At 43.5% G+C, this 25,957-nt stretch overlaps 1 protein-coding gene across 3 annotated transcripts in view; it reads right to left on the bottom strand.

The window, feature by feature from the left end:
- LOC120844085 (zonadhesin) overlaps positions 1 to 13,123 on the bottom strand; it is an 86,390-nt gene extending 73,267 nt beyond the window's left edge. Inside the window, exon 1 of one of the 3 annotated variants that reach the window (XM_040215689.3) lies at positions 12,858 to 13,123. The gene's annotated coding sequence lies outside the window, so the exon portion shown is untranslated. The remainder of the gene's footprint in view (positions 1 to 12,857) is intronic. The other 2 variants (XM_040215690.3, XM_040215691.3) reach the window with 2 other exon arrangements.
- Between the last annotated feature and the right edge of the window lie 12,834 nt (positions 13,124 to 25,957).

The following is a 25,957-nucleotide window of genomic DNA, read 5'->3' as shown; positions in this document are numbered from 1 at the left end:
TTTTCGCCACTTCTCTATCGTATATTACGATTAAATATTTAGGTTGAAACGTTTTATACAAAGTATTTCGTCCTTTGTTCACTTGTGACAGAAGCGCGCTACTATTACAAACGTGCTGTTTTTTTTGTTTTTTTTGCGTTGCGCCTTTCTTTTTTAATGTCGAATGAGTCAAACTTGTGCAATATTCGTGCGGCACTTAAAAACACATTCCTCTTCGGTTTTCTCAAAATTTACCTCGATGAACCCTTGGAAGCGAATAATTCAGAATTCGCAAGAATGTGCTGCATTATTTTTTCCTAAATAAATAAAAAAATAAACGTTTTTCCAGGTGAATAGTTGCAGTCAATTACTGTTGGAGACTTTCTGTTGGTAATGGCCAAATATTTTCGGCAGAGATACGACAAAAATCGGGTGTTCGAACTGACTAACAGATTTTTACTTTATTTTAGCAAAAAAAAAAACTGTTTTGGGTACCTAAGGGAACAAAATGAATAAACGTTGCCATAGCGATTGCTAAATAACGTAATATTTTAAAGTAAAAGTTTATTAATGTAATTTTTGCTTGTTTACTTGAAAAATGACAGTAACTTCAGGCATGGTACGCGCAGGTTCGCGGTGACCTCTGGTACGCCTGTGTAGCTGGTTTAGCTCATTTTTTGGAACTTCATTGATGCAAGTTTTCAGGTGTGAGTATTTGGGTTGGTAGCCCTGACGGGTTTTGTGGATACTTTCTTTTTTGCGTGTCGCAATAGATCCGCCGGCTGATCCTCCAACTGAAGTCACACTATAATTTTAAGTATGCAAGCTCTTGAACATTGGGCCAGCTTTGCATGCGTTGATAGCTTGTAAACGGTTTAGGAACGCGGCAATTGGAAGCTTCGGGTGTGCTAGAACGGGTGCCTTTGTTTTGAGTTGAAATCGGTATGAAATGTGCTTAAACCGAGATATAAAACATATTCACAATGCACGAAAATAGAAAAAAAAAGTTTTTTTTTTTTTTGCGTGTGTCAATTTTGGTCAACTTGTACATCGCTAAAACTGCGAAGGGTACTTGAACATATGTATTAGTCAACAATAGAACATTCTCTATAGCATCGCAAAAAAGTATGTTATTCTTAGACATATCAGCAGCTTGTGTGGCAATTAAAATGTTCTCAACCGTGTTGTTTAAAAAAGCATACTATTTTTTTAGTTAACAGCCCTGCCCGCTTGTCCCTTGCACAGTGAACAAACCGCTTGATCTTAAGCTCTTGACGAAAAATCAGACAACGACCCTGTAACTTTGCTGTAAAATTACGCATTACCTATCGCCGCTTCGGGATGCGTAACAGTTAGCCGTGCTGAAGCGCATCGTTGTCCGTGGTCATTACCATTGTCTCGAGTTACCTTCCGTCACGTTCGTGCGGTAACTGCTGCCAGGCGATGTTGCCGGCATAGCGGTTAATTGGCGCGCACAGACGTCTGCTGAATCTTTGCCTAATCTTTATCGGGGTTTTCCTCCAAATGTTCGGCAAGTTCCGAATTTTGCCGAGTCCGAACTGTGGCTGATTCGGGCCAACACTACTTCCGTTTGAACGACTAGTGGTACTCGAACACAGCAATCACAGTCGTCGTAGCTAGTCGCCTTATCTTCAAAACACCAAAAATCATCATACAAAAAAAAAAGTTTTTTTTTTTTGTTAGTGTTGGGGCTGATGCCACCTATTCAAACTAAACTTTGCGGCGCCCTCGGTCCTCAGGATGATGTGTTTGGTTGATTACGCTGCACTGCGCTACTTTCCCAGTGTAGTATTTTAATGTTCAAAGCCTGTTTAGGAAATGGTTCGATTCCCTTATTTAGATGTCACTATATTCTATTTCTAATTACGATGTATTGTAGTGGACGTTACGAGCTATCTCAACCAATTTAGCGCATCAAGTGACAACGCGTCATCTTGTCCCTCTCAAAGATCACGTAGCACTCACAGGGCTTTGGATTCACTCGTATGACTCGTAGCTTTGTCCGTGGCCCATCGCACGGTAAAACGGAGCATATGAGCAGAAGATGTTAAGAATCGTATTCCCTAACCGATAAAGAGCGCGGCAAGTGTTGCAATAAAAAAAAAAGGACGAATAAGTGGAAAGCTAGGTAGCGTCATTGGACCAGTGTTGCATCTTCGGGCAAGTGATGCCTCTAGTGTTTGTAACGCCACTGCACACAGGGTGGTGTTTACACCACGCAATTGAAGGCTGAAATCACCCAACACCATGGTGTTGGGTGATTTTAGACGACATTGAACTGTGGGCCAATGGTCGACATTTTTAATTCATTTTATATTTTACGTGTCATCGCCCAATGTATAGTAGAAACAAATCCGTTGTATAAGTAAAATAGAATATCCTGACACAAAAAAAGTCGTATATCATGAAGACATAAATTGTCACTGGCATTTCCGTGCACCGCCGGTATGATTCTGTGTGATTGTAAATAACCTAAGTAATAACATTACGCAAATTTAGAAGAGAGTACCCAAAAGCTTTGTGAAAGAAAAAAAATGGCATTGTGAACAGTACGCAGAGCCGAACCCTAAACCGCGTTTTGAATTGACGCATGCCGACGATGCTATTTCTTTGAACGCGGAGAAATTTGAGTACGCCATTCTAAAATTTGTAGTTAGAAATTAATTAATTTCGAGAAACAATATATCTGCGTACAGGTCAGTTGTCCAAAATAATATTTTTCATTACATTATTTTATTTTATAAAAACTCTCAAACGTGGCACCGTGTGCGATTGTCTGCGAACTTTCAGATATTGGCGCGCAAACATGTGATCAATGCCAAACAGTGCAATTTTCGAAACATTGATTAAAACTTTTTTTCTTCAAATTTCTGCTACCTATATTATTTTATATGATCTTTAAAAGTATGAACGCAGTGACGCGCTGCCACTTGGTACGCTGAATTGGCTGATAGAGCTCGTAGCGTCAAGCTATAATCCATCGTAATTCAAAACGGGGTATAGTGATCTCTAGGAAAGTAAATCGAAGTATTTTATCTATAGGCTACCCGCATGAAAATAGTAGCCTGGGGCAGAAGCGCGACGCAGTACAATCAACCAAGCACAACACACTAAGGACCAAATGCACCGCAAAGTTTTGTTTTGGTAGGCAATTTCAACCGCATCATTCAGAAAAAAAGACCTCGCAGGTTTTTGTTTAATGCTCCATGGTGTCTGGGAGACAATACGACCAACTACGGCCAATGTGGATGCAGTGCTCAAGTTCCACTTCTTGAGACAGAAAGCCTCCAACTGTAATTGACTGGGTGCAACATAGACCTGGCAAGAAGTTTATTATTCTCTTTTAAAGCCATGTAATGCAAGATGATTTTGTGGATCCTGAATTACCTGTTTCTAAGGAATCATCTAGGGAATTAAAAAAAAAAGAATCGATGAAGATAGTTTTTGTGTAATTGCGGCACAATAATTTCACTATTTTTCGCTTTTTCGATATTTCGAGAATTTCCGGGGGCAATTAAAAAAAAAACATTTAAATTATTTTAATTTAAAGTGAACAATAGTGCGCACAAAAGTTTTCAGCACAAAAACATAATTATAAGGTGCGCTAAAAATCTCAGAAAAGTGCCTAAATACGAATGAGTTGCGCAAGATACCAAGTGACTTATTTGACTTTACCTGAAATATAAACTTAAACAAACAAACAAATCTAACTGCTTCAAGTAGATTAGTTTGCGTGCTTTCTATATAAATATATTTACGTTGTAGAATATTGTATTTTTTTTATTCCTGTACCGTACCCTCAAAGTTGCGTCCACGCACAACTTGGAAAAGTGTAGTCCGACCTCCTCTCAGACGCAATTCTTTTAAAGAAAATAAGTATGTTTGCAAAAGGAAGCTTCGTTTCGTTGTATAACTTGTTTGTCTAGCTCACAAAAAAATTGATTTGAAGCCCGAAAATAGGCAGAACACCCCTTTTACCATCTTTATCTGAGCACACCCCATATTTTTTCTTCCCTTCATGTTGGATTGCTTTAAATCGGTTATTTTTTTGTACCCCATTGTTAATTATTGCTTTACTTACATGTCTACAATGACCTCAGATGTGGTATCAGTACGTGCAAAATAATAACAATAAATATTATTACTGCGTTTGAACGTCACCCGCCATTACACAAGCACATTACTCATTATTGTTAAAGTGCCAGCTGAACGTTTTACGGACACACACACAGAGAGGAACGAAAAAGGCAGACACACCGCTGGTGTCTGCCTTTTTCGCTCCTCTGTGTGTGTGTGTCCGTAAAACGTTCAGCTGGCACTTTAACAATCATGAACCAATTAGCTCAGCTTCAAGTCGTCACATTACTCATACACGTGACGCGAGTAGGCTTCCACGCAATGCAAGTTACTCAGAACCAGCACCTTATCGCTTGTCGCTAAATATGGCAGCGAATCGAGAAGAAGACCACCGCTCGTTTTGCTCGATATAGACTGTTGCACGCAACTCCGGTCAATTGGTTCTTGCGAAACCCACGCATTACACAGAAAAGGAGTCGTCGTATGTTGGTCTCTGCCGAAAAGTATATTCTGGAAGATTAACTTATCTCTTTGGTATCGTGGCCACGACGGGGCCGGACATGGGCCCCCGGTGGCCGAGGGAGAGGAAGATGAGGAGTGCACGAGCCAGAGTTTGGGCGGCGGCTCGAGGACTCCCTGGCACGTGACGGCGAGAGGTGAAGGCGTTACCTCCAGCTCGTCGGACAGTGAGACAATAAAGGCCTTCGTACCTCGCGTTGTGCGGTCTCCTTCGGGCCGGTTCAGGCGGGGCCTGATCGGGCGTTGGCTAAAGTGGACACCAACTATTTAAAAGTGTGATTCGAGTTAGAAACTGACTAGGCACCTTCGAGATTGATTAAATGAATGGACTTGACAAAGATATAACGTACGGGCCGCATTTCGCAAAAATTCACTCTCTCCCCCTCCCTCCCCCCCCCCCCCCCCCCCCCCAAACCACCAAAAACAAAACGAACAGCAACACCATTAAATTTGGACTTGTTCCTAGGTTCCGGTTTCCCATCGGAGCGCATCCTTGCACAAGCTGTCCTGCTTCCCGTGGCCAAAGAGCACAAACTAAGGTACCGCTCTACGACTTTTTTGCATGACAGAAACGAGCCCGAGAATGAAAGCTTATTCTTTCCAAAGTGAGTGGGATAACGCTGACTGGCGAAATGGTTTTATTTTGCCCACGAGCGCCGCACTTCCTTCTCTACTATGAGGGAGGTCAGGAACGATTTGTTGCAGGATCGATTTGGCCGGCGATCCGAGAAGCAGCCTCTGTTCGACGCGACAGGTTGCCCGGGGAAAGACCCTGTGTGCGTTCTCTAGGTTAGGAGCATCATGAATTCATTCTGAGCAGTGTCCAGTAAAAGTAATGAACTGGTTTGATGGGCATTTCAATGAACCTAAAAAAAACCAAAAGAAATCCATGCTACAGTTAGCGCCTGAAGTTAAAATATATCGAGGATGAGATATCTGAGCTCGTTAACTTTACCAAAGAAAACCTTATTTTTGTGTAGACGTATGTTCTATACTCTAAAACAATTGTAACAGGAACGTTGGTATATATTTTGTTAAATAACCTATTTCGTGTGTGAGTGCTTTTAAATTTTTAATCTACACTGAAGTGCTTTTCGATCTTGTTGGGATATATATTATAAAACAAAAACGGAACGTTTTTTTAAATTTTATTTTAAAGAAGAGACAGGATAGGTGGGAACTTCCGGCGCCTTGTACCTCTACGTTAAAAGGCTTTCTTCACTTTAATATTCTAACCACATAGAAACAATTGATAACAGGATAAGTCAAGTCCGAAAACGCAAACCCGGGCAAAATACGAAAAAACACACAAAAAAAAACACGTATCACCGACGGCAATAAGGTGGACAACAAATGTATTTAACGTGTTCTAGTACCTTTTCCTTTCGCAGACTGATGTAAATGTCAATTTCCTCGCAGAGAGTACTTTCTTTGCAATACCGTAGCTTTATTTGCCGCGCTAATCTTCGAGTCCGGAGAACACTAGCGCCCTTCCCACTCATGTATGTGGCTTCAAAGAACCGAACCAGATTCTGAGAATGTGTGGCTGGAGTATAGTTTTTCCTTAGGGCGTAGACCGACACTTCGGTGTTTCCCGGTAATAAAAGACCTGTACTTAACCAAAATAGGCGAAGTTTCCACGATATGTCTAATGATGTCTGGCTTACCAGATATACATTTTTGTATTCTCATATTACAGGGGCGAGCGAGGGTTTAAAAAAATGGGGTGGAGAATGTCCTGACCAGGCGTCACACCACCACGATAAACACGACACTCAAAGAGGGTTTTCGCTTTATTTGGGAGGCATGCAGTTAAGAAACTAAAATCAGCACGAGGGCGGAAGAAGCCGGAACAGAAGCACAGTAACAGTGCGATGTCTGACAGCTGATTTTTATTAGAATCAAACCAAACAATCCCACGACAATAAAAGCATACCTACAACGTCATCTTGCCCATTACTTGCTTAACTGAAGATCAATAGTTATTTGTCAAATGATGGTGCTGACGCCACATTGGCACAGTTATTCTCCTTGCAGCGTGAAATAAAATACGCCTCCACATTTTTTTTCTTGGGTCAGCATTTTGTTTGTGTACATCTGCTCGTCCATGGTCCGTCTTTGCCTAGTTTTTGTTAATTAATTATCAACTAACTGGTCCAAAATTCAGCAGTATCATCAATACGAATTACGACGCCTCGATACCTCAGACACCATTGCGTCGGCGCAGATTTTATGGGCACCCGTTCGTGGGGATCCGCGCACGAGATCATTGCATTTTTGTATTATGGCCACGCGGGCCCTTCCGAAGACTCGGTGTATGCACATGATTCGGCTTTGTTTAGACTTCCTAACTCCAACAGTGTGTTTTAATCACAACCTCTTCCGCTTGCCGGAAGACGCAGTGATTAATGCTTTTTCTGCTAAAATGTCTGCTAAAAAAGACTAAAAATAAAGATTAACAGCGAAACCTAGATTTAAAAAAATGTTTTATGTTTCTAGAGGGAACGACCACTCTCTTAAACTGAGGGAGTACTGCGCCAGGATGAACAGGTGTGCCGATTTTTTTTTTTTTTGCGCCATTAGAAAGTGGAGCAGATTGTGGCAAGTGCAGGTGTGCCGTCCTGACGAAGACATCTTTTATTTATTTGTTCAAAATCTGCTATAATGCTTTCGACTACTGCGGGGTATTTTTCAAATAAAATGAAATAACAAATAAGGAACAAGAGTTGTTCGTTTACAAAGTTAGCACATTTGCATCACCTCTTTTCAGATAAAAGCACGTAGAGCGCAAGTCGTCCATTTTCATCATAAGGACGGGTGGGGGTGGCACGCGAAAACGCACAAAATATGTCTGCCAGTGTACATATATAGGCTCCTTGCACTGACGTCACATCACATACTTTTGACCACCACGTAAAAGGAGAAAAGGGAAGCTGCTTTTGTAAGAATTTCTAGTGACAGGTTAATCTTCTATAATCTTCTGGGAGGAGAATAGCGACGTCTGTGCATATCCGGGAGGCACAGAGGAGGATCCTGATAAGAGGGGAGTTCCTGCTTCCCCTTTTCTCTCGAGGTCATCGGAGCGCTCTTTTGATGGCGTCATGCGGAAGCCACGTATACTGAAAACCTTGAGAAACAGATAGAAATCTTACGTTTTGTGACCATAATATAAAGCGCGATACAGAATACCCCAGATGCGCGATCGTCGGGTCTAGTCTATTTTCTCGTAAAGTTGAAACAGAGGCTACCAGCGAAACTACTTGTGCGGTAGAATGTCGAAATCGGAAGCTTGAATTGTTCCGTAAACGGCTATGCACTTTACGTGTTGCATTAGTAAGTTGCAAGATAGTATCTGTGTCGCTTCGGGCGGGGCTGATTTTGGTTGCGCACTTTGACATGTTTACACATCTAAAATAATTTTTGTTCCTTGTGTTATTCGACGAATCAATCGCAAGGGTCCTAGATTGTTCATTAATATTGTTTTTTAGTTGTTAACCCTCTGCTCGAGTCTCACTTTGACATATCATTTAGCTTACAATTGGATCGTTCAGTGGCCATGTATAGCAGGACTAAAATGTCCTCTTAGTTGTGTATATATCAGCATTCAGAGCGGAAAAATGCTTCCATAAATAAAACACGCTACTGCTGCAACTAAATATGCTCCAATTGTTACATAGACGAATTATAAATAAAGTTTTGAAGAAACGAAATATCTCGAGAACCAATTTATCATATCTTTCTGTAATCAGATACTTGTTTTCATGCTTCTTTGTATATAGCGCAAAAGTCAGATTTTCTTAAAGCCTGAATAACCGATTTACAGAGCCTTATTAGACAACATTGCTGGTCGCTTTATTTTAGAGATCGTTTACAGCGCAAAAACTTTCACTCCACTTGAGTTCATACGGAACACTGACGCGTATCGCTTACATTTGGATCAAAATCTACTTTAAGTGCTGACACAGCATTCGTGCCCAATGCAAGTTCAGACGCCCACCTAAAATATAATGGCCTAGGAATATTCCTGCAGCTGTTATTAAATGACGCAGACTAGTCAAGAGTAACTATTCTGACATATTCCGATTCGCAAAATAATTACCTAATTTAAATAATCTGAATTTTTTAAACGCCTACATTAAATTGAATAAAAACAACAACATTTTTTATTTTTATGTGTGTCCAACTTATTACAATATAGTTTCCATAGCTTTGGGCATCAAAATGTTATACCCAAACTGGTTGTTCTGGTGGTATCCAAAATAGAAATATAAGATTGAATGAACGCAGAATGCTGCATCAACGAATCTATGCACGCCCGTCGCTTGTGCCAACAGCCAGGCGTGGGAAAGCTGACTGCCTCTAACGGCAAAGAAGAGCGATGCCAAACCAGGGGTGCTCAACGGAGCAAGGTCAAGACCTTAAGCATCCGGCGAACACTCTTAGTTGTGTGCGTACCCAGAGGTTATTTGAGAATTATAATTTGATTCTGTATATATTTAGTTACATTCGAAAGACAAGAACCGAGAGGCATCTGCTTTTGATACTGGTTATGCACTTGTCGTCCTTATAAAATCGGAAAGGATATGTCAAGATTACCTTCTTTAGTAGTGATGTACTAGTAGTGAGAGAAGTATAAACTAGTGGGAGATGTGTAAAGTAACCAAAAGCTACCTACATGCTCAGATCTGTGCCACTGAAAAAATATAGTGATTTAATACAAGCTGACAGGCCTAGTATGAACACAAGGCACTTGATCAACAATCAGTTTTGAGGATGCAGGAACTGCCACCTTGGCAATACATGCGAAAGTCTGTTTTGACTAGTAGTGAGTGCGAAGTATTGTGTATGAACAAGGGTCAACGGTTTCCATATATCTTTTTTTTCTCTTGGAAAACAATGTTTTGACAATTGCTCTTCAAGCCAATAAAATTGTGGAATCTTGGTCTCACTGTTATTTTTAAACGCATGCGATACACGAATTTTCTCCCGAATAAATATTAATCTGCCAAATTGTTTATATGCATTCTGCAGCATTTTATTCACCCTTAATTCACAAATTGATTTTAATGCCGCATTTGAAATGATACAATAGGATTTCGCTCAGACTTGAAATGTTTACTGTAAACCTTTTTTTTTGTTTTTGGGCGCTGTTGGTTTCTATTGGGTATATTTTTTGCGTATATAAAACATTTTTCTTTTTTTTTTAATTTGAGCTATAACTGAAAAGAAAGTTTCTGCCTTGGGTTATACTCATGCAGTGGTGACTTTTTTTAACTTCAATAAAAGGAGTAAGAGAAAGCTCTGCCAAGCCTATACCGCTGCAGCCTGGAATTTTTCAAATCAAAAACGTTTTTTTTTTTTTTTCTTTTTTTTGGGGGAAGAGGTTGGATTTACTGTGGAGTTCAGAAATTTGATGTCATTACGTCCAAAGTTGTCATAGATAAAAAAAAATAAAGCCCCTCATGCGTCCTTATTCAAGAATCAGATGTTATAATGGGGAACTACGATTTTGCTGTAAGTTGCATTACCGTACGCAGAGACCATGATCGAATACCGAGACACCGATTGCACCTCTTTGCTCAGATTTTACAAGCACCCTGTTACAAGTTCAACTAACCCATAAGTGACAACACGACCGGTAATTACGCAGATGCCTCACACGTTAGTGGTTTAATGAATAACGAATGAGATGCGCCCAATTTGAACTGGCAAGCTGGTGTCGAGTTAATATATCTTGGCATTTGTATTATTCAGAATATTTCCTAAATTTAAAGCCGTCATTCTGAACGTGATAGATCGCAATACTTGATGAATCTGAACATTTAATCTCATTATCAATTTTAAACGTCATAAACACTCGATGAATAAAATATTGATTGCCGAATTGTAGAAATTAAATGCCACGCCGAAGTTTTGTTCGAGCGGAAAAGCAAGAAAGGATCAAAGATCTTGAGAGAATTTGAACACTGTTGAGCCGCGCTTCAGTAGTTTTCGGCTTCCTATGAAACATTCATTACACGCAAGAAATACACTCTCATGGATAAGGGAAAGAGTACTTCGTAAGACGAATTGCTACGGGTAACAATTCGTCTTACGAAGTACACGTTTCCTTATACACTCCGGTATATTCGAGCGTACTAAGTTTTTCATGATAAGTATTGCCTACAACGCTTTTTCTGTTATTACTGAGTAACTTCCCACAAATTTGAGTCTTTAAAATTTGTTCCAGAGAATTTCCATTTTCGCAAAGTTGCGTGAAAATTGTTTACAAAATTGTAACATTCCAGATGTGTTACACATATTGAGTCCTTTGTTAAAGCTAGGAGACAGCGCTATTTGTGTATTATTGTTCGTCAACACGCCGGACAATAATGACAAGTAAAACATCAGTTCTGTAATATACAGTAAAAAGGATACGAATAGCGCCGAACGTTATACATCCCCAACTCATCGATATCACAAAAGATATATATATATACTTATGCATCATTCAGATAAGGTTACATGGCCCAAAGACCATTCTGACGAGTTGCACGCGTTGCTTCATGAAGCTTCAAAATTGTGCTATACGGCGGGCAAGTTCGTCTAACCCTCGCTCACCTGGTGCGTTTGTTGTACCCTCTAAAACGCAGCCACGTGTATTTGCTTTCCAACGACCTACCAATGACGGCGGCGCACGCTTAACTGCCTCTTCGTTGTCCTTTGATTGGCGTGCCTCTCCTTGCGTTCCGATGCACCAAAGACGAATTTTGGAACGCTTGCTCGCCGTGCAATCACTGCCAGCTGAAGGGGTGTCATCTCGATTCGGCTGAGGTATCCATTCGGCTGAAGCGCCAATTCGGCTTAAAGTTTCGATTCGGCCGGACGCTCCGATTCGGCTGGATACCCAGTTCGGCTTCCAGTCCACTCCAGCCGAATTGAGGTTTTAAGCCGAATTGGGTATCCAGCCGAAGGAGAGCGTTCAGCCGGATCGAATCTTTAAGCCGAATTGACCCGTCGGTCGAAAGGACACTTCAGCCGGATTGGTACGTAACCAGCTCAAAGCAAACGCAGGGCGTGGCGGGTTCTCGGGCGTCCTATTGTCGCTCTACAGCCAATTGTATCGGCTGTTGAGAACGCCGAAGATCGAATCACCAAGCAAGGAGCATTATCATGCTCCCTGCTTTTGGTTATTCACTTCAAAGTAGACACCAAGCGAGAAGCATGAAACAACAAGCAAGATTGCCTTCCTTCAGCTCGCAGTGACTTTAGAGCCTTCCTTCAAATTATATCAAATATAAATGCTGCCGTTGATCGACGAACGCCCGTTTATGTTCCACGTGGTTCTAGACCAACACGTCATTGATCTCAAGTCTGTCATCTAATGTATATCTAGAAAAAAAATATAATTGTACTTCAATCCTACGGATAAACTGAGTGTGAGGCGGAATGACGCGTGTATTTATATCTTTACAATTATTTAGTTACCCTCATTGATTAACTTTATTAATTAGCGGGACTACAAAATTTAGCGGTTGTGTGACGTCAGTTTGCCCCGATGTTCATTTGTAACGTTATGATAATTGAACCAAATCCAGTGCTACGACACGCAAGGTTGAAATATGTTTGCGCATTTTAAAGTTCGTTTAATGAGATGATCGTGTAATATGAGTTGTTAATAACGGGACTAATATACCGAGATCGTTCACCAGTACAAGAATATAATAAAAAGGATCCCACAAAAATCGTGATTACTTAATATACGCGGTGTTTCATTTTTAATTTAGGCTATTTTATAAAAAAAAAAAAAAAGTCGGGCCACAGGCTTATGCCTGTTGCAGGAGTGGTAACTTTAGCGCACCCCCGCGCTTTCACGTACTTTAAACCTTTCCATGATTTACTAGTATAATGGCTTTTGATGAGTCCCAGCAAGTTTCTAATTAGAAGCATGTGTTTACTTTACTAATTAACGAGTTATTTACCGAACTTTAGTTAATTATTAGACTTATTGTAACGATTAGACATCGACGTTATGTCCCCCTGGCTGTATAACACACCTGCACAGACCGCGTTAATGTACAATTCACGTTTTCTTATATTTTTTATAACGTCGTTTGGGTTTAAATAACACACCCTGTAAAATGAAACAAAAGAAAGAAGAAAAAAAAAAAACGCTCCGTCACAACGTTGACTCGTTGATTTTCGACTTAACTAAGCACATGGCCCTTCTCCCCCTCTAGATCGGTGAGACATGTGGTTGGCCGTACCGCGTGTCCACTCACCTGCCCAGGTATCCCGGTCGGGTTTGCAACGACGTATCCCCGCTGATCCCAAACAGGCGATGCCAGTCCCGTGTCCAGTCGGCTCTGGCGCTCTAAAACCCGGCCTGGGAGATCGGAGCCACTCGCCGCAGACTCTCCGTCCGTCTTCGTGCGCGCAAAGCAAGAGGTGTGCAAGAAGCGAGGACGCTCCCGCCGAGGGGGACCCAATGAGAGGACAAGGCCAGGCGCCTCACCCGCTGGCTGCCATTCTCGAGAGCCTAGATTTCAGAGAAGAAGCACCTCACAACGCGAAGAGCGTTTGCCTTTTGAATGGCGCGCACCTCCTGCGCAGATTGCAAACGTGTACGCGTTACCGAAAAAAAAAAAAAAAGAAAAAAAAGAAGGAACTATAGCCACTGTTATTCGTCACTTTTTTAAAACGTAAGTAGGTACCTTACTCTTTACTGAGATTCAAAAGGGTGGCGTTACTTTCAGCTCAAAATTAACGAGTTCCTTTCTCGGTACTCTAAAACTGTTGTTTTTCTTAAACAGTCGACGCCTAACAATATTTCCAGACGTTAGTAATCATTTCCTTTTTAACGTATTCATAAGCATCTTTTCTTTTTTCTCTTTCTAATGGGCGTTTTTTTCTTCTCGTTTTTGTTTTGCCGGTGAAGCCACAGGCGTGAGCTGGTGTGAAAACCAAATAGGGTAACTTGTATTGTAGACGTTCCTCTCCAGAAGTAACTAAACACCGTTCTTCCTTACTTCATCCAGGAGTAACGAAAATACGTTACTCCTTCTGTCTCTCGAGAAGCAGGGAAGTCGCTACTTCGTTAGTAAAATAAGTAACTGGACAGATGTACAAATTACGTGTAACACGTTACATACAGGTCTTGCAGATTGGTTGCACGAGCTCACGCCCCGTGGCAAGGGGAACAGCGATCGGAGGATCCGAGGAACGCCTAGCAGAGGATCGACGCTCTCGCGTCCTCCTCGCAGCTTGCGTTGCAAACGCGGTACATAAACCACGTGACCCCGGTCGGCCAGCTTTGTAACACTCTCAAACCTGGGCACACGGCGGCATTCCCTTTCTCCTGAGGCTTCGCCGGGCGCTTACATAACGCCGTCGACCGGGAATCGGCCCGCATCGCGCTAACGACGCCGGCCGGGGTGGTTCGTCGCTCTCGAGGGCTCGCTCGTCACATTAGTCGCTGATTCACGGCGATTAAGAATACGTGTTTTTTTTTTTTTCGTCGTTTAAATTTTGAGAAGTATTAGAAAGTCTCAACACGGACTTGGAGCCTATAAATGTAGGCATAATTACACGACGATGAAAAGATGATGATTAGCGTAAAGTTTGCGGGTAAAGTGCCGCGGAGGTAAATTTACCCGTGGCACTTGACCTCGAGATGGAATCGTCGGATGCGCCGCGTAATGTGCGATGCGCCTGAGCAATTGTTACGTATCAGCGGCGTAAGTCGTGTTTGGCACGAAAACACAACTTGACTCCACTTCCTTACGCTCTGCATGTCCTTGATGGGGTGAAGAGTTTGTCATGAACTTTCTAGGAATGTCGAGGGTGCACATTTATTAGAGCTCGATCTTTTTCGATGCGAAATTTCAGCGTCTTTCCAAGAATTTACAAAGAGTCAATTAACAATATTATTCTGCCGACGCGAAACAAAATATAAAATGTCGACTCCTAACGCACCTTTCTGTTTATTTTTACAATATTTTCTTTTTCAGGGGCTTTTAGACTTGCAAATATGACACCAATGGCTGCTTATACCAGAACGTTACTTTGCTGACCAACACGTTTGGCGTTCGAGCGCCGAAGTTTATTGGCACGACTACCCTAACAAGCGACCAACAAGGTTGCATTTTCAGAGACGTTTTCCCGCAGATGATCGCTCCGCAAAATATCTTTACGAGTACATTAAATCGATCATATACTTTAACCAGATAGCTGGATGATACGGTGGACGCAGGTTTCCAGGTTTGGGATTGTGGATGCAATCGCAAGAAGATGTGAGGTTGGTGCGCGGCTCGATGAAGTCGCGTGAGTTCCCTCCCGCGTGCCGTGGGGTCATTGCCCACATCGTGTCGTAATTATAGTCACCGACAGCAAAGAATGAGAGAGGACCACTCACAAAACAAGGACAATCATGATAGGTCACGTCCTGCGTTTCTTTCGCTGTCAGTGACCGTGCAGCTGTCCAGGAATTAGACAAGGTGTTTATTTAACGAGATAGCGTTAAGAAAAGCCGATGTCGGTGACGTGACGTGAAAATCCTGATTGGTCAATAGGGTCGTGATGTCGCAGCCACATAACCTCGCGTGGTAATTTCAAACAACCCATGACGCTCACGTGAAACATGACGCTACGCGTGAAATGAAAGTGATTAAGAGAAAGATGACAGGTAGTGCGAATTTAAGGTCGCCACAAATCTCAAATGATCTCATTTTATAAAGTTATTAATTTCCCTCGAAGCAAAATTTGAACAATTTTAGGCGGGATTCGACTCTAGGACCTTTCGGTTGCGAGCCATACTCACTGCAGACTACGCCATGTCCACCGCACTTCCTGCTCACCGGCAGGAAGAGCAGGAGAAGCGAATGAGAAGGCGATGCGAACGGGGCCCGATAATGCTATCGCGTTCCACTCTTAAAGGCGAAGCTTACGTGTCTTCCATGCTTCTTATTCATGCGAAAGCATTACCTATCCCATGGAGCGAAGCCGGCGTTGTCTGTCCAGCGAAAATGGCACCTAAATTCCCATTGGCTGCGACCCGCCGACTTCCGTGCTTCGGCACGGAAGTCGGCGGGTGCATTCAAAGTCAAAGCGGACGCACCTCAGAAATAAAACATAAAGAAAAGCACAGCAACGCAGATGCATCGTCACGGAAGCCGTGGAGCCGGCGGGTGCACCGCGCCTGCGCAGTGGGGGAGCGTGATGTTACCGCCGGAGCGCCGTGTGAAAAAAGGAAGACATGGCGCGCTGCTTGTAGGAATGCGCTGCGTTTAAGAATGCTTTCGCATTCCTACAAGTAAGCAGTCTTAAGTGTATCAGCCGAATTTTTCTTTACAGGAGTTCCTAAAAATAAAACGTAAAACCTACAGCATTGTGGTTTGTGCGGATGAGTTATACGGCCAAGCGGACACTATGCTCAAGGTATGCATCCAAAAGATGCGTAATTAACTAAAACTCAATAATTCACTTTTAATTATAAGATTTAGGGCACATGTTTATATTGCGAAACTGGAAGCAGTCAATGTAGAAGGCTAGCCCAGTTCTTAGCAAATCCTATATCGAGCACGAGGTTCGAGCTATTCATCGCTAAAATTTACTCTAGAAACTGTCTGAAACCGAAACGAAACTTTCGGGGTGCGCCGGTAAGTGTCGAAATGCCCCCGCAAATGGACTCCTTAACGCCTCAGACTTTTAGTGGACCCAACCTTTTGACTCCTACCTCTTTCTCCCCCCCCCCCCTCCCCCCGCCCTCCCGCCCCCCCCCCCCCCCCCCCCCCCCCCTCCGTAGATTCGCTTTACCACTAATCCGCCGTGCATGCGTGAAATCTTGTCCTCTATACCTCGCTCACCCCTAAGCTGACAGTCCGATGGAAGTTACGTGTGTGTCTTTCGGCGCGTGATCACACTCCTGCCCATACCTAGAGAACTGGGTCAGGTGATGAAAGAGAGCTAGCTAATTTGTCCAGCGAGCACGTTGTTTCCACCGGATTGTTAGCTTAGGGGTGAACGGAGCAGAAAAGCCAGGAGGGACTCCATATTTCGTGTGGACAGCCATGAACGCGGAGTACCTGAATCGCGCCTTCACGGCGATCAAGCGGACCGTCCATAGGACGCGGGAGGTGTTTACACGGAGCGATCGGGAATTCGCAACTTCCGCGAAGAGAAAGCGTGCACTTTTCGGCCCTAGTTGGCGCCCAACCGAGGTGTCGAGAGCGGCTGTGGGCGGTTTCCGATATCACGACCGGCTCGCTATCCGGCCGGCCTCACGACCGGTCTGTTGCGGATGAAGGTCGACCGTTGTTTATTCCGCCCTGCCGCACAAGTGATTCTCGAAGCAATATGGTCTCGCGGCAGAAGACGGGCGCCGCCGGCCTTGACTCGGGCCCCCCGCACCGCCGGAGCGTCCGGCCGGAATCACTTGGCCGATTTGCGAGGGAGTTTCCGCGAACATTGTGCTTTTGTTCGGAGCGCAGCTTTGACCGCCACTGAGGCAATACGCGGAGACGGACACCGCGTAGAGCCGGCATTGACGTCACGTATTTCGTCGTACTCGCCCTTTTACTTGAGCGATATAGTCTCTAAGGCATAAGAAATCAGGTGAAAACCGACTATGATGAAGTACATGATGTTGCCAAATCCGTACCAACTGGGCACATGCCCGATGACCACATCGTTACTGCGTGGGCGTTTGAGCCAAACTTCATGCAAACTAATCAATGCGTAGCGTATTGCGCAGCAGTGAAAAAACTTAACTTTGTCCTAGGTTTGGCAATATAAAAATCTTAATATGAGCCTTAGAGGATTTTGCTCGAAAGCACTCATTAAAACGCCCTGAAAAAGATTTGTTTCTTTTAAAAGTCTGATTGCGACACGCTTTAAAAATAATTTTACGCGAAAAAAAAAATTGAGAGTAATATTGACGGCGCGAGACGCGATTTAGTCAGTAATCACCTCCTTTCCACTTGTTCTCTCTCGGCATTTCGGGCGCGTGGAGGAGAGGTGGATCGGCTTCTCCTTCACGTTGAGGTGGAAAGAGCGAATTGCCATCTTGGTGAGCAAATGACCATTCCGCGACGTCATGAGCTTTGCGCACAGAATTTCAAATAAATTTCTCGCCGTCAATACTGCTGTTAAATTTTTTTTTCGCGTAAAATTAATTTTTTGACTTGCGTGTCACTTCCAAACTGTCTAAAATTTTTTTTTCTTTTCCACGGCACTTTAAGGGCATGTACTTTGCCTGGAAATTGTTTGAAGATTCAGAGGCCTGCCAAAGTTTATCTTTTCCTGGTTTTTCCATGGCAGTACCAAGTCAAGCGCCATACACGAGCCAAAGCTGACATGTGACAACCTAACAACTAGGCAATGAAGCTAACTTGGGCCCTGGTTTATCTATTTAGGATCAAGATACACAGGCTCTTGGTAAAGAAAATCAGGTTCTACCTTGAGTCCTCGGGTTTCCAGTGTCCAAAGTTCTGAAACAAAGGTCAAATTTTGGTCCAAAGAACAGTGTTACCTGGCTTGATACATGCATTAGATCGTAATTTACTCGAAGAACATACAAAACGAACAGATCGCTACAATATCAGAGGAGGCAGCTATAGAGGACATGAAGCAAAACAGATTGTGGCGGCAAGCCCAATGCACGTCTCGACACAACACAAAACACCTGTGGGTGCAGCGTGGTGTCGAATCGAGGTGGTCATTGTTAGGCAGCTCTTTTTCACGAATGCCCGGCAAAAAAGCGTTTTCGTTGTCATATTCCGGCTAGGTCCGGTCAGCGCGCAACGATTGGGCAATGATATCTTCTACAAGCACTTGATACTTTGAGGCTTTTTATTTTTCCTCGTCCAAGGTCTACTAACGTTTTTAGATGAAGTGCATACTTGGTGTTTTCTGCAAGTACCGACATTCTTTGAAGTGCAGGGTACTTGAGGGTACAGGGTTTAACACAGAGTGTGCTATATGGCTGGCTCCTAACCACATGCGGTTAGGTGCCAGGAACGGAAGTCGACAGGCCGACTGCCAGCCGGACGCTGATGCCGCGCTCGTCTCTGTTTTGGACAAAAGTGCCAGCCAAATCTGTTCCTCGATGGCCCTCCGTGTAACTCTCATCTGGAAAAAAAACAAAAACATCGGGTGTCCATCTGAAAAAAAACAAAAACAAAAAAACATCGGGTGTCCAGAGTTACAGCGGCGCTCTGCTCCGCTGTAACTCTGGTAACGAGTCGTTAGTTGTTTATACAGCACGAGTTTAGTCTGCCATAACATGGAGACATTGTTACCCACTCTAGCGCGCAGCAGCTCGGAGCACGTGGAGCGAAAGCTCGCGCTGCAGACCCCAGGGATCCTGGGCTTAATCCCCACCCCTGCCCGTTTCGATTTCGATGAGCATCTTACCGGCGTACGGTCGTGTAGCACTACTGGGTGGTGCACGTTAAAGACCCCAGGGTAGTAGTCGCACTTCACTGGTTAAATGCTCATCTACAGCGGGAGACGGGCTGCCACATCTGAGGGCTGGCCAACATCGAGCTGTCTAAACAAACCAAAAACCCACTTTCTATTACTTTAATTTTTTTTTTATAATAAATAAATATCCAGTGTTAGAAGTCACTTTTCTTAAAGCGTTCTTATGTGTCTTGATAAAAAAATGTCAACCTATCACCACTACCGCCTTCAATTATCACGTAAGAATGTACAAGCTTTATCCTGCTTCTACATTTGCAGGTATTTGCAGCTACACGACATGCTCCTTGGCTGCCTTTACATGATTTTACCTACCATAATCTATTTTTGAAGCTTTTCATGTGTTGTCGTTATTTCCTGGGATTGGGTACACAGTGTCTTCGAACAAGACGCATGGACATTCGTTTAGCTTTTGTGAAAGTTGAAGGGATTCTTGTTTAGAACTGGGGGTTGTGTTTTATAATAACAAACAATCGTCGGAATATATGGCCCCGGTAATGATTTTTGGTAAATAGATGGTGTTCGTAGAAAAACAACGTTCTAACAATAAATGTGACTGCGTCGAAAGGCCGTCATTAACCTTAAAGGGCGACTTCAATACAATTACAAAGTAAACAGGTGAGTGTTTTAAATTGTTTTGTTAAAAAAGCTCGCAAGCGAGGTTAAACAAAAGCCGCAAATACGCAACCGACATTAACGTTAATCGAAACCGAAACTATGTTAGGGCCTTTGCCTACTGCTAAGTGTCCTACTCGTCCTTCTGCAATCTGTGCCGCTGCGGCCAATGGGAGTGTCCAACGACCGTACTAGCACATCACATTCTGTGTTACCACTGCCTTTTGGACGCGGGTACAGCAAAAGGGTGACTTTTTTTAGAGCGAATGGCGGCACAGAGGAGCAGCTAAAAGACGTGATTTTGTGTCCGTGGAATGTGCTTCTCCATGTGTGTTGGCATGGCTATGGTGTTGGTTGTCTTTATCTGTAACAAAGAGTGCAAAGAGGCAGCCGGGGCTGTGGGCGACCAGTCAATGCCCCTGATTCAACTGGCAGGTGGGCGACCAAAAAATATCCGGCGTCGTCAGGTCTAACTTTACAAATGAGGACAGCAAGAAGAGCGAAACTCATTTCGAGTCAGTCAGTGTCCAATGCTGGAAACAACCTTACTCATCAGCTCGAGTATATCCAAGCCTCTAAGTGAATCGCTGGAGTGACTGTTGTCGAGAAAGTCATGAAGTCGAGAGCGAAATAAAGGACGTAGATAATCAGTGCCTCCCAATTTATATAACTAGTTCTGGATACATAACAAATTTATTTATCTTTCCCAACTAGGATGCAAGCTTGAGCGATAAGTCTGGATTCGTATGAGGAGGACCTGCTTCTGTTTTAAACATTGTCGGTTTTTTTAGAGCGCAGCTTTTAGGCGCTTATTTCCTGCATGAGCGGCGTCGGCGTCGGCGTCGCCGTTGCCGTCGGCGCAATCGCGCGGTGAATTATGGGACGTTTCCCATAATGCACCTCGCGGACCTTTCGGCACAGTGCCGAAACGTCACAATGCCGAAACGTCACCGCGGTGCATTATGGGACGTTTCCCGTAATGCACCGCGGTGAGGTTTCGGCACCGCGCCGAAGCGTCGCCGGACGACGCGCGTTTCGCGCATGAAGGAAGGAGGGGAGGAGGAGGGGCATACCCTCCTCCTCCTCCTCCTCAAGAGCTGCGCTCTAAATCGGCGTTACAGGAAGTCGTAAACGTCTTTCATTTTTTTTCTTTTTTTTACCGAGCCTGGTTCAAGAATAGAGAGGTGTAAGGTTAGCCATAGGTTATCCATAGGTTAACCATGAATTAATCATAGAAAACTGCTAATTAAGCTGATTTCTATCTTGGGAGATAATAAAATTGTTCGATTGATTGACGCTTTCTTAACAAATCGTCGGCAGTTTTTCAGTATTGAAGGAGAAAGTTTTGAGGTATGTGATGTTATCTCTGGAGTCCCTCAGGGTTCAGATTGGGGTACTTTGCTGTTCTTGATTTTTGTTAATGATCTTATTCAAGACTCCGCTGTCAAAGCCAGATTATGTGCGGACGATTGTGTTATCTATATTGCATTTAAATCTGCTGATTATCGAATTATAACAAGCAAATATTTGTCTAAAATCAACGAATGGTGTACATTAAGTGGCAAATGACATTGAACCTGAATAAGACATTCTGACGATCACTGACAAACGACAGCAGCTAGAGTATGGGTGTACGCTGCAGGGAAAAACTCTAAGCCGAGTACCAGAGTACAGATATACTGGTCTTACTATGGCTTCATATCTAAGTTGGACCGCGCACGTTAACAACATGGTCGCAAAAGCTAATAAAAGACTCGGTTACATTAGGCGCTCTCTTAAGCTTGCTTCGACAAAAACAAAGATCACGTCATACAATATGTTAATACAGGCTTCATTAGACTACCCATGTGAAGTCTGGAACCGGCATACTAAATGTGTGGTTTCAAATTTGGAGCAGATGCAACGACGTGCGTTACGTTTGATCTACACTTGTTACAGAATGCTAGACTGTGTGTCACCACTTTATGCATAAACCGAATCTTCCCCTCCTTAAAGGCCGACCTGCAAAATCTATTTCAACCAGTGTTGAAGACCGGTGGCGTCGCTAGACCGGTGGCGTCGCTGCGTTTCCATAGGAGCTAAGCCTTTTTGTTTCTTTACTTTTTTCCTCAGGTAAATTCGCTCTTTGCAAATTTTACAAAAAAAAAAATGCACCATCTGTGGGCAACGTTGCACAAAGTAGTAGCGCGATAGGTTAAGAAACCGAATTTTGCGGTCGATTTAAAGAGCCTGGCGTCTCCTTGAATCACCCTGTAATAATGAATGGCACGAGGGTGACAATTTCAAACCGACGGAAACATTTGTCGTTTTGAATATCTGAAGTAATCAGAAAGGTTACGGATATTTTTTCAAGTAACGGCCAATTACTTTTCTCTAGTAATGAAGTAATTTGATTAACTTTTTTTTACACGGAGTAATTGTAATTGTATTCGATTAATTTTTTTGAGTAATGTGTATTAGGCTGATGGAGACACATGTCTGCTCGCTGCCGTTTGCCGGCTGCGATTTTCTGAAGAGGATCTTTTGTGGCATAGCTATTTCCAATCTATGATCAAAGCTTATATTGAACTTGACACCTTTTCTTTCGAACCAAATTTTTGTTGAATTTGTTTTTCGGTCACGATAAAGACCTAGCTGTACTATAGCTGCAAAATCGTGCCGAGATTTCTAGGCGTCCAGACATTCAGACTTTCATGTGCTACGGAATCTGTGCCTTTTGCCATCCGTAGCAGTATGTCAGACGCGGCCGTCCGAATTTTGTGGCAGAACTCGCCTGGCGCTATCAACGTTCAGTAACAGTGTGGAGCCGGGGATGGCCCAGCGTTTCAATCGCAACACGCCGTAATTTTGTTCCGCCATCGTTCGCAACAATACGGGCGTAATAGGAAGTTCGTTAGAATGCCATCAAAAACACTTCCTGGTTTTCCGATAGATGACAACGAACCGTCGCGGAAAAGGCTATTGTGCCGCCCAGATGTTTCAATTGCTGTAACTCGGCGAATGGTACTAAACGGTAGACGCGTATTCGAGCAAACTTAAATACACGACTAACGACCAATAGGGAACGACGAAAGCAATATTCATTCGTTGTTGGCGTAATTTTAATTAACATGATGAATTGTACTCGTCTGTCTTTGCGCTCCTCCGGCTGACATAAGATCATCTCCGAAGACGTCGCGAAATGGAAAAAGGGCCGAGGGGTTCGGCTTCGACGAGAGCGACGCAGCCTTGACACAAATAGGTCAAAGCGGCGTACTCATCCACAGCAAGGGGACGCCGTTGCTGCCGCGCCCAGTCGCGACTGTCCACGCTGGGGGTCAGTGGTGCCGTCGTCGTTCTCAAGGATGCGCATCAAGAGAGGGAGAGGAAGACGTGTTCGGTCCTTAGGAGCGATGATTCGACGATGCGTTCAAAGCGTTAGTTAGGGGCAGGACATCCTAGATGCCTGCTAGAAAAGAATTCCTACGGCCTTTTCAATTTATCGTGGGTAGCGCCATTTTGAGAGCGAGAAAGAAAAGGGGAAAGGGCTATTGGCGCTTTCCCCCTGCTGGTCTATTAGAAAGAGTGAAAGTCTCGGATGAGAGGCTTGGCCGGTGTTGGGTGCCTGCATTGGCCGGACTTCGTTTGCGCCTTCTTCTCTGTTTTAAACTCCCGAACTTAGTAAGAGCCATGGGCTTGGATGACGACAGTCCCCCGGTCATCGGGACATCATTGCTCGGTTATAGGGTGCACTAATAACGACAGAAAGCGTCGAATACTGTCCGAGGACCCATGTAGTTTACACAGAATCCGGCAAGGCGAGTGCGGCTGCAATCACTTTCCACATGACCCGGATCTCCGGCGGCAGCGGGTTGCGTCCGTAAACCGAAAATCTCCAACGCCATCATTTCAACTGTGCTCGGAACATTTTGTGAATACCGAACGCTGTACCGCCGATGAACATGGGGTATGTTTGCAAGGTGCGTGCAAGATTTCTCGTGGTAAATGCTGTCTTAGCTTATAACATTTTGTAACTTAATTTATCTTAATATTGATATTTTGAAGTGTTGACACTGACTCGATTTTATCATCTACAACACTTAGTTGAAGGCAGACTTCCGCCACCGGCTATGGCTGGAAATATTCAAAACGTTAGTTCTATTGCTTTGCCTGAATCGCGGCCTCCTGCGCAATACCGGAGAGCCGTGAACCTATGTTGACCGTTTCAACGCGACTAGATTCTTCTTATTTTCAAAATTAGTACATAGTGTAGCTGGAAAGAAACCTTCGATTTCTGTTGCTGAAAGTTGAAACATGCTCATGCATCGATTTCGAATCGTTGAATCAGTGATCGACTCGCTCTGGCAATAGGCCCATCTCCACTTTGCTGTTTTCAGTTTTCGACAAAAGACACACTCGTCGGCGCGGGATCCCCAAATAATACGTTTATAAACACCGATGCATGAGCATGTTTTAACGTTTATAAACATCGATGCATGAGCATGTTTCAACTTTCAGCAACAGGCATTGAAGGTTTCTTTCCAGCTACAATATGTACTAATTTTGAATATAAGAAGAATCTAGTCGCGTTGTGATGGCCAGCATAGGTTCACAGCTCTCTGGTATCACGCAGGAGATCGATATTCAGGCAAAACTATAGAACTAACTATTCAACTATTTCCAGCCATACCAGGTGGCGTAAGTCTGCGTTTTGAAGATGATAATATCGAGTCAGTGTCGCCACTTCAATATATCAATATTAAATAAAATTAAGTTACAAAAAGTTACAAGCTGAAGCATCAATTATCCCTAGAAAACTTACACGCGCCTTGCGAGCCTACCCCATGTTCATCGACGGTACAGCGTTAATTGCGGTTCGCGCTCCATCCACAAAATGTTCTGAGCACATTCGAGAGGATGGCGTCAGAATAAAGTATTTTCGGTTTAGGGACGCAACCCACTGCCGCCGGAAATCCGGGTCATGTGGAAAGCGATGGAGCTTAAAGGCATTGCAGCAGCACTCGCCTTGTCGGGTTCCGAGCAAGCTACGTAGGTCCTCAGACAGTATTCGACGCTTTCTGTCGTTATTCGTGCACCCAATAACCGAACAATGGTGTCCCAATGACCGGGGGACTCTCGCCATCCAAGCCTGTGGCTCTGACTCAGAGAAGAAAGCGCGAACGAAGTTTTGGCAATGCATACACCAAACACCGGCGAAGACTCTCACCCGGGACCTTCACACTTTCTAACGGACCAGCAAAAAGGAAAGTGCCGGTAGCCCTTTCCCCTTCTCTATCTCGCCCTCGTTCAGTAAAAGTGTCTATACGGGTCGTAACTCAGGGAGAGGAGGAGGCGAGATCACGCACGGAGACACCGGGACACTGACGTCTGGTTTGAACAATTGTTGGGTAGAGACAAATTTAACTGTGTCATTTCCACGCCGAACAATTAAGCCTAAAATCAATCCTCGCGGATTCGGTCTAAAATATGTATGCCGCATTGCTAATGTAAAAGTATTATTTTATTCATATTTATTTATTTATTTATTTCAAATACTACTAATCCCATTCCAGATTGTTGTGGGGTGGTACATCATAAAGATGTTTTCTTTTAATACACATTTGAAGATAATGATATGCAAGCCTATGCCGACAAATGCGCTTCCTATTTAATGAGAAAATGCTCTACGCTAGTAGAATATACAATGTTTCGCCGCAAGTGATTCCATTCGTTCATAGCTCGGGGGAAAAAGGAATATTTGAAGCAATTATTGTGGGTTGAAAGTACTTCGTAAAGTTTACCATGGTTATATCTTGTTAGCCGATTAGTAGTAGGAGTTAGATCGCTTCTTGTAGGAATGTTGAAGTTACTGCTAGCTATTCATAAAGAAACTTGAGCCCTGCAACTTTTGCCATTTTTTCTACTTTTAAAAATGCCTGCGCGTCTACTTACCCGCAAAACACTCAAAGAGCGAATCTCTACGATCTACGAAATCAGCTCAGCGAATGATGAGGCGGAACATCTGTTTAGACTTAAAAATTAAGTCTGGGCTGTGACATTATGCAATGCAAGCATGGCGCTTTGCATTGCGCAACGCCACAACGCGGACTTCATTTTTAGGTCCAAACGGATGTTCATGTTTTACCTCATCATTTGCTGAGCTGAGTTCGTAGATCGCAGAGATTGGCTCTTTGAGTGTCTTGCAGGTAAGTAGACGAACAGGCATTTGTTAGAGTGTAGTGAGAACAGTTTCAATTGCTTACATAGATCGGAGTGGAATCATGCCAACTATATTTGTTACCCATAATCT

This window comes from Ixodes scapularis, unplaced genomic scaffold (assembly GCF_016920785.2).
Source record: "Ixodes scapularis isolate PalLabHiFi unplaced genomic scaffold, ASM1692078v2 PGA_scaffold2__306_contigs__length_199485367, whole genome shotgun sequence".
In the NCBI taxonomy this organism is placed as follows: domain Eukaryota; kingdom Metazoa; phylum Arthropoda; class Arachnida; order Ixodida; family Ixodidae; genus Ixodes; species Ixodes scapularis.
Note: the sequence above shows the minus strand (reverse complement) of the source record. Positions and strands in the feature narration are given on the sequence as shown.